Here is a 9,980-nt window from a genome sequence, read left to right as displayed (position 1 = left end):
AACGCATCAACAAAGAAAAATGAAACCAAGATTGTGAGGCGGTTATGCCCTCTGAAAGCAGTTTTAATCCGGGTGGCTGGCAGCATGGTTGGGGAGTAACGGATTACATGTAAGGGATTACAAAAACCGGTAACTTTAATCCGTTACGTTACCAGCAAAAATATTGTAATCAGAAAAACTAGATGATGACTGAGGATTACTTTTAAATTCAGAAAAGGGGTTTGTGAAAAAAAATCTTTGTTTTCTCAATTACATTTAAATCAGCATTGAACAAAGGCACAAGTTTAAGTTTGTTCCACCTGAGTGAGTCTGACCACAAATCAGAGAACACTAGGATGACACACCAATTGTGTTTGATGGATCGCGGGAAAAGAGAAGGAATTTGTAGGCTACAATTTAAGCTATGTCTTCCAATGGTACGACTGCTGTCGGCATCCAAACATTATCCAACTTGAATAAACGCTTGGAGGTAAGGACGACAGCAGTGGTGTAGTCTACGACGATACGGATAATGGTTGAATTCAAGAAGTTAAGCTGCCTATTAATCATTGTTTTTGAAACCAGTGGACTGCCAGTGAAAAATGCGCTCTTGCAACAGCTGCACAGTTCGGATCCCAGCCTATGGAAATTAAAGTGGGGGGTTTTAAATTGCTCAATCTAATTCATGCAGATAAAAAAAAATTATCCATAGACCTAATGGACATGTTCAAACTCACACACTTTTTATAGACTTAAAAAGGGGCAAACTGTAGTTGCTACATCCATTTTTGGACTTGGACAAATAAATACATCAATATATATATTGATTCTTGAAGAATATAACTTACAAATGCCTCATGAGCTTAGTTCAACTGTCACAATCCATGAGAACACAAATTATAAGCTTGTTTTTCTCCAATGTTTGTAAACATTGTAAATGTAAACAAACACTGTATAGCCTCATAACATGGTTAAAACAATAATTCTGATATCATGGATGGTCAGTCCTTGCATCAATAGCTCTGACTATTCATCTGAGAGTGGTTACATTTCTCCAGGCCCATCACAGAGGAGGGGTGTGATTTTGTTATTATTTCATCTGTGGATTTGCCCTTTAAACAGCTGCATATTATCATGATATCAAAGTGTCACCAACAAAAAGGTAAACAATAGGCCTATAGAAAATGCAGCATATGGCATTCATTTTTCACATGCCATTCCATGAGCTCAGCATTTATTTTCAACTCAAATCAATGAGCCCAATCAGTCCTCCATGACAACAAAATCATAAACCACAGAGTAGGGCTGGCTACTAAATCTTTAGTTTTGGGGTTATGCTCAGGTAAAACAATTTGGCTAATCTATATTATATTTCCAAGTCCTATTCTTGAAGATCAATGGGTATAATATGGGCTATACTCGGCCTTGTCTCAGGATGGTACGTTGGTGGTTGGAGATATCCCTCTAGTGGTGTGAGGGCTGTGCTTTGGCAAAGTGGGTGGGGTTATATCCTGCCTGTTTGGCCCTGTCCGGGGGTATCATCGGATGGGGCCACAGTGTCTCCTGACCCCTCCTGTCTCAGCCTCCAGTATTTATGCTGCAGTAGTTTATGTGTCGGGGGGCTAGGGTCAGTCTGTTATATCTGGAGTATTTCTCCTGTCTTATCCGTTGTCCTGTGTGAATTTAAGTATGCTCTCTCTAATTTTCTCTTTCTTTCTCTCTCTCGGCCTAGGCCTAGGACCATGCCTCTAGGCCTAGGACCATGCCTCAGGACTACCTGGCATGATGACTCCTTGCTGTCCCCAGTCCACCTGGCCGTGCTGCTGCTCCAGTTTCAACTGTTCTGCCTGCGGCTATGGAACCCTGACCTGTTCACCGGACGTGCTACCTGTCCCAGACCTGCTGTTTTCAACTCTCTAGAGACAGCAGGAGCGGGTGAGATACACTTAATGATCGGCTATGAAAAGCCAACTGACATTTACACCTGAAGTGCTGACCTGTTGCACCCTCGACAACTACTGTGACTATTATTATTTGACCATGATGGTCATTTATGAACATTTTAACATCTTGGCCATGTTCTGTTATAAACTCCACCCGGCACAGCCAGAACAGGACTGGCCACCCCTCATAGCCTGGTTCCTCTCTAGATTTCTTCCTAGGTTTTGGCCTTTCTATGGAGTTTTTCCTAGTCACCGTGCTTCCACACCTGCATTGCTTGCTGTTTGGGGTTTTAGGCTGGGTTTCTGTACAGCACTTTGAAATATCAGCTGATGTAAGAAGGGCTATATAAATACATTTGATTTGAAATTTGATTTGATATAACATTTATTGGAATGACTGGAAATCTGATAGACTTTGGTTATTAAATGTAAAGATATAATTTAATCGTATTATTAAATGTAGTAGAAAGCGATGTCTTAGAAGCCTACATAACTAACCCATAAAGTAAAATTGAACATCCATATATGGCTAGCTATGTAAACTTTAACATTGATTTATCCTGCAATAGATGTGGTTCAATTGGTAACATACATTTGTCTTCTAATGCCTCAAGGGGAAAGTAATCTAAAAGTAACTTAATGTTGTTGCAGTACCTATGACTACAAGAACAGTCTGATGTTGAAAGACTTGTTGAACCTGAGCTTTGTGGAGCACAACAAAGAAACTCCACCTCCTCTTATAAAAGGCTCTACTAGGAAGTAAAAAGGAAGGCAAAACTATACAAGCCACTCACTCTAGTATCTGTGAAGAGATTGAAGAGGAAGCCACTGTTTCTAGAATGAGTTTCTCAGGGAGTGAGGGAGCGTTGTCCCTTAAAAGGAGTTTTCCTGCAGAACAGGACACTGAACTTAATAGGTAAGATCCTCAAATAGGTAAGAAGGAGCTGAGAGTTTGTAACAACTCTCGTACAAACCAGTATTGTTGTGATTTGTCTATTTCATACAATAGGTCAAGTGAATCAGGCATTTTCAAAGATTTGAAATATGCGCAAACTCATCTACACTCTTAGAACAAAAAGTTTCTATCTAGGTAGGTTACAGGTAGATAACCCTTTTTGGTTCCAGGTAGAACACTTTTAAGTTCAATGTAGAACCCTCTGTGGAAAGTGTTTTACCTGGAACCAAAAAGGGTTATCCTATGTAGACAGCCGAATAACCTTTTCGGAAAACGTTTTTCTAATTGTGTACGTTGTAAACTCACATCCTACTTTAAACAGGATCACGACAGACTGACCAGTCTCACCTGTACCTAGCTGTGTCTCCATGAAGAGTGACAGGTCTATGCTACCTCCTATTCACTTCAGGGAGGGAGACTTTTCCACTGAGCAAAGGTGAGCCCTTGTGCTTCAGATATATTATGCTTTTTTCAGTTTTTTTATTCTGTGGGGGTTCTGAGGGAAGGTTAGTTATTTCTGCTCCTGTAGCTTTTAACAGGTTCAAGACAGACCGAACAGCAGTGTTGTTGTGTTAGAAACCACCTAAAGCGAGAACGATCATCCAAGACCGCAGCAAATGGAGTCCGAGTCAAGACCAAGACCGGAGGTGGGGCGAGAGGTACGAAACAGAGTCAAGACCGAGACCAGAAAAATGCAACTCCAATTCAAGACCATGATTAGAATTGTCAAATAACCACCATAATTAGGGTTCAAAATGTCCAGTATTTCTGTGTTCATATTTCAGAACAACATATGGATTCTTTAGACATTCAGAATAGGGAAAAAATTCATTCTGAGGGAAAATAGAACCACTCTACAAATTATTACTAAACCAAACACAGTGGGGAACAATGGGCCTTCTACGCCTTCAGAGAAGGGCTACGGATTTTTTAAATAATTATTATAATAATATAATAATGATAATTATGTTATTATTTTCAATTATGTTCTGATCGAATCTCTTCAGTTTTTGTTGGAAAGGAAATGGTTAACACTGAAGGGAAAAAAAGATAGGCTGTTTCTTTGCTGGTCTCTGGGGGATAAAGCTAGCTAAGTCAGCCATTGGCTTGGCCATCAGAAGCTAGATAAATGCATCTGCCATTCAACTGTATTATGGCAACATTTTGGAGTTACATTGGAATCAACCAATCACATTTTGACTTAATGGGTGGTACCGTTTTTACAAAAACTTATGGAAACTTGGATTTGAAGGCCAACAAGTTACTGCACCATAGCTAGCAGTAGTTTTCTCCCGGTCTAGCTAGCTAGCTTTTGTTTTTGGCTAGTTTGAAGCGGCTGCAGCAGGTGTTATCAAAGAGGATGTTGCTGCTAATTTGTTAGCATTTCCCTTTTCAAGAATAACTGTAAAGAAGTTTCAAATTACCATCTGGTCAGGGTAACTGTGTCTTATTGCAGCATGCTTGCTGTTAGCCATCTCTTTGAAAATAAGGCGTGAGTGAAACATTGTTGCATTTAAAGTGGAACTGTCAGAATTTCAGCAACATGAAATCTTCTAAAAATGTGGTCGTATAACGTTAACTCACTCACTTTTGTACATCGCCTTGGTCCGTACAATTGACCTTATTTTAGCGCCCCAAAAACGTAATACTTCCAGATCAACTGTAATGTCAATACCATTGTAAAGCACAATTTCTCCCCTTTCCAAAAAAATCCATCCCGAGACCTCCACGCTGCCGTTTCTGCATGATTCAAGAAGGCAATGAGCTCCGTCGGGTCTTTTTAAAAATGGCGGGTGGGGAAGCGAAATTAATGCGTGGTAGTGAGAAGGAGAGATGTCGTGTGGGAAAATTGCTTTTTTTCACTCGATCTGTCCAACTTATCACCTTATCGCCTCTAAAATGTAAATAAAACACTATAAAGAGTTTATATAATGTGTCATTACATACCTATTTGAAGGTTTGTGTCGAATTTGAATCGGGTTTTTAGGGCGGTGCTAAAGTGATCTTCAGAAGTAAACAGTGGCTTTGAGAGTCATGATTGCTTGCAGTGATGACGCAAAAAATGACTAGGTATTACCCGGTCACTGTCCATTTCTTGTTTTTAAACGATGAGAGAAGTGCTATATATAAACTCTTTATAGTGTTTTATTTACATTTTAGAGGCGATGAGGTGATAAATTGGACAGATCGAGTGAAAAAAAGCAATTTTCCCCGTGCTACACCTGGTTGGTGCTACACCTGGTTGGTGCTACACCTGGTTGGTGCTACACCTGGTTGGTGCTACACCTGGTTGGTGCTACACCTGGTGGAGAGAGAGTGTAAGACAGAAATAGTTGCTTTATGCGTGCTGTACGTTACGGCATGACACGAGGGTCAGTTTTTTCAACTTTTCTCCAATACTATAGAGCCATTACCATGTCGATCAACGCTTGAATAGAAACGTAGTTCACACCCCAGATTTTGAAGTCAACACAGTCCCATTAGTTTTCTTTGCAGCCTCGATTGAATGTCGCTGTTGCGCACATTTGTACGGAATGGTGTGAGTTTACGTTACACCCCCAGGAAGAATTACACTTAAATCTGAGAAGCCACAACTTAAATGACCATAGTGTTCATAAATTCTTAGAATGTTTGGGAATTACAAACAAAGGCATGTGTAAAAAGTATCTAGTATTATACAGTGGGAAAGCGCCCGTGCGTTTGGACAATTAAGACACTGTAGCATTGACGTCACCAGACCCATGCTTTCGGGGCTCTAGCCCGGAATGATTTTGTCTCGACACCGAGTCTTTTGCCTTGTTGGAATGATGTAAAACAAACTAGGCTACACTGCATAACAGGGTGAGTATAACTTGTGGAACGTTCCAACAGGAATCTGTTCCAAAAACGTTGTAAATAACAAGGTTGCCAACAAACAATTGCATACAACGTTTTTATATAGCGGCAGAATAAGATAAGTTACCGGTTAGGGAGTGAGTTATTTAATAACGTTTTTCACTCACCACGTTTATTCCGAAAAATGTGTGTCCTCCATCTGGTAGCCTACAAGATATTATCGTTCATTGGTTTAGTTATTTTTTCCGGTGTGTCCGCATTTGTCAGTGAACTGTGCCTCGATTTGGCTATTGCTGTGATTAAAAATGAGGTTATGTCACTAATAACTACTAGCTCCAATATTTTACTAGCTAGGTGGTTTGTACACAATTGTTACCGATGATACTGTATATACCAGCCTACTCGTACTACAGAAACATGAATTGTATTTTGCCAAGTTCTCTCTGTGTTAATCCTGCTGCCCAAATATATAGCAGTTAACTTGTCGAAGATGTTGAGTTCAATTTAATATATGCTTTGACCTAGGTAACATCACGATGCTTGACACGCTACAGCTGCTTTTGAATAACATTCCTGTCGTTTGTGCTCTACATTCCGACTTGTACTGCACTTTTGAATGTCTCTTGATTGGACATATCTAACATTGCTCTTTTTTATTAGACACTATATGTAAAACATGCATTTGTTTAATGTGTGTTATCCTCCATGATTTAACAATGGAAATTAGTCCCAGACTGTATTGTGTGTTATCCTCCATGATTTAACAATGGAAATAAGTCCCAGACTTTAATGTGTGTTATCCTCCATGATTTAACAATGGAAATAAGTCCCAGACTGTATTGTGTGTTATCCTCCATGATTTAACAATGGGAATAAGTCCCAGACTGTATTGTGTGCATGTATGGCTTTTTCAAGTGTTATGTGTGCTTGTTTTTAAAAATGCATAAATGTAACTAAGTTGTAGCTAGGAACACAAGAATTTCTACACCCGCAATAACATCTGCTAAATATGTGTATGCGACCAATACAATTTGATTTGATGAGGGATAGTTTTACCTCAGTGTCTCCAATTTCCATTGTGGATTCTCAAGTCCAGCACAGATGAATGTCACTCCTGAATCCTCGAGCTAATTTCCTCCAAATCTAGCTTCCTCATCCTTGACGTGCTTTAGCTGAGAGTTGAAGCCAGCACCTCAAAGGATATCTCAGTTAGGTTGCAATCATTCAACCTGGGAAGAGCGGATGTGGCTAAGTAATGCACACAAATCCATAACTACATTTATAACATGAAGAATGTACATCTTTATATTTACAACATCCACTTTCCTTTGCAGTGGAGACAGTCACAAAGTCACTCACTTCAATTTCTCCAGTTTACAGTGTGGATCCACCAGTCCAGCAGAGAGCAGCTTCACTCCTGAATCCTGGAGTTTATTGCCACTCATGTCCAGCAGTCTCAGACAGCATGAGTTTGATTTGAGAACAGAAGCCAGTGCCTCAGCTTTTCTTGGTGAGTTTACATTCGTTCAGCCTGTGGAAAAAAGGTGCATCTCAAGATACCCAGGTGCCAACAAAACATCTCCCCTTAAGGACTGAGATGTCAGCCGAACTAGTAATGCAAACTGATGTTTATTATTATGTTATATTATTAGCATGCTGTCTGGAATGTAATTTGACTAAGCACTTACAGGGCTGTTCTAGGGGATCTGACAACTGGGAGAAGTTTGAGAAGAGCCGCATCTGATCTGATATATTTCTTCAGGTCAAACACATCCAGCTTCTCTGAGATCAGCAACATGAAGACCAGAGCTGATCACTGTCCAGATGAGAGTTTAGATTTTGAGAGACTTCCTGAGCTCAGGTAGCTTTGGATCTCCTCTACTAGAGAATGGTCATTCAGTTCATTCAGACAGTGGAACAGATTGATGCATCTCTCCAGACGGAGGTTCTTCCTGATCTTCTCCTTGATGTACTTGACTGTTTCCTTGTTGCTCTGTGAGCCACTTCCTGTTGGTGTCAGTAGGCCTTCTAGGAGATGCTGATTGGACTGCAGTGAAAGGCCTAGAAGGAAGCGGAGGAAAAGGTCCAGATGGCCATTTTCAAACTGCAAGGCCTTGTCCACTGCATCTTCATATAGATTTTTTTTGTTGCGGAGGGATCTCTCTTTAGCCATCAGATTGTTGTTGTCATTAGTGAACATGAGGAACACATATAGTGCAGCCAGAAACTCCTGGATACTCAGATGTACAAAGCAGTACACCTTTATCTGGTTCAGTAGTCCTTCAAAGTATTTTTACTTCAGTACTTTAAACCACTGGGGCTGGTAGAGTTATGGTTATGGGTTCCTGACAGAGAGGTTGTACGTTTAAGTCCTTGACAAGGTATGCTTTCTTGTATTATTTCCTTTGTGGCCTTGACAATGTTGAGGTGGGTTTCGGAAGGACATTGAGAAGGGAAAAATGGGTTCCCATCAGCTGCCATTAATACAGTAACACCTTGTAAATAATTTTGTTAGAGCTTTAAAAACAAATGGTTTTCAAATGTTTTTATAGGAATTGGAATTTGGTTTCCTTTCTGAATTGACTGATATTTAAATGGTATTGACCCCAACCTCTAAAGAATACAAACCTTCTCTGAAAAGGCTACCTTTTCCTGGGGGCATGTTTTGTAGACCATTTAGAGGCGTTCTTAATCCTGGTCTCCATGAAGATACCCACATGTTATGATAGCTTTAATAAGAGTAGTAGTGGTTATGGTAGTGGATTCCCAAAGGAGAGGTTGTGTGTTAAAATCCTTGGAAGAGTATGCCAACTTGCTTTTGTGGCATTGACAGAACAATGTTGAGGTGGGTTCCGGAAGGACATTCGACAACAAGGGAAATGGATTATAAAATGTTAGGTTATAGCAACTGGCGTTGAGTAGGAGTGCTGATCTACGATCCACTCCTACTTCAAGTCACCAAGGGAATATTGTGTCTGGGGTGCTAAATGACTTGAACAGTGATGAAAAAATTTGCCAATTCTCATACTTGAGTAAAAGTAAAGGTACCTTAATAGAAAATTAAAAGTAAAAGTTGAAGTCACCCAGTAAAATACTACTTGAGTAAAGGTGTAAAAGTATTTGTTTTTAAATATACTTAAGTATCAAAATTAAACAATTGCTAATATATACTTAAGTATCAAAAGTAAATGTATAAATTATTTAACATTCCTGATATTAAGCAAACCAGATGGCACCATTTTCTTGTTTTTTTATCTACAGAAAGCCAGGGGCACGCTCCAACACTCAGACATCATTTACAAACGAATCATGTGTTTAGTGAGTCCTCTAGATCAGAGGCAGTAGAGATGACCAGGGATGTTCTCTTGATAAGTGTGTGAATTTGACCATTTTCCTGTCCTGCTAAGCATTCGAAATGTAACAAGTACTTTTGGGTGTCAGTGAAATTGTATGGAGTAAAAAGTCCATTATTTTCTTTAGGAATGTAGTGGAGTCCCAAGGCCAGTAGTTGAGAAGCATTTCCCTCTAAAAAAATGTCATGACCCATCTGATATAACTGTATGAAATGATTTGATATTGTAAACAATGATGTGTAGATGAAATATTTGTGAAATATGAAAACTGAAGAAAAATACTATATATAGATGTAAACAGAATGTAGTGGAGTAAAAGTTGTCAAATTATAAATAAAGTACAGATACACAAAAAAACGACTTAGTACTTTAAATTATTTTGAATTATGTAATTTACACCACTGGACTTGAAAGGACCATTGTTACATGAAAACCTGTGTGAATCATGTTGTGAACCTGGTGTAACAATAATGAAACAATATTGAAAGTGTGATGACACCTAGTGGACATCATGAGAAACCATACACACACTAACCTTTAAAGTCTGGGACTTATTTCCATTGTTAAATCATGGAGGATAACACACATTAAAGTCTGGGACTTATTTCCATTGTTAAATCATGGAGGACAACACACAATACAGTCTGGGACTAATTTCCATTGTTAAATCATGGAGGATAACACACAATACAGTCTGGGACTTATTTCCATTGTTAAATCATGGAGGATAACACACATTAAAGTCTGGGACTTATTTCCATTGTTAAATCATGGAGGACAACACACAAGAAAGTCTGGGACTAATTTCCATTGTTAAATCATGGAGGATAACACACATTAAAGTCTGGGACTAATTTCCATTGTGGTCCTCTTACAGTGCAGTAATATCTAACAATTCACAACAATACACACCAA

General features: G+C 39.3%; 1 long non-coding RNA gene across 3 annotated transcripts; it reads left to right on the top strand.

The window, feature by feature from the left end:
- The first annotated feature begins 2,675 nt into the window (after positions 1-2,675).
- On the top strand, positions 2,676-9,422 carry LOC106606349 (uncharacterized). 3 transcript variants are annotated; one of them, XR_006770152.2, is made up of 4 exons: positions 2,676-2,838; positions 3,200-3,313; positions 3,407-7,222; positions 7,414-9,422. It is a non-coding gene; the product is annotated as an uncharacterized LOC106606349 (long non-coding RNA). The 3 variants fall into 3 exon arrangements; XR_006770151.2 differs by having other exon boundaries at positions 7,403-9,422; XR_006770150.2 differs by having other exon boundaries at positions 2,677-2,838; positions 7,475-9,422.
- The last annotated feature ends 558 nt before the right edge of the window (positions 9,423-9,980 follow it).

This window comes from Salmo salar, chromosome 06 (genome assembly GCF_965601325.2).
Source record: "Salmo salar chromosome 06, fSalSal1, whole genome shotgun sequence".
NCBI classification, from domain to species: Eukaryota; Metazoa; Chordata; class Actinopteri; order Salmoniformes; family Salmonidae; genus Salmo; species Salmo salar.
Note: the sequence above shows the minus strand (reverse complement) of the source record. Positions and strands in the feature narration are given on the sequence as shown.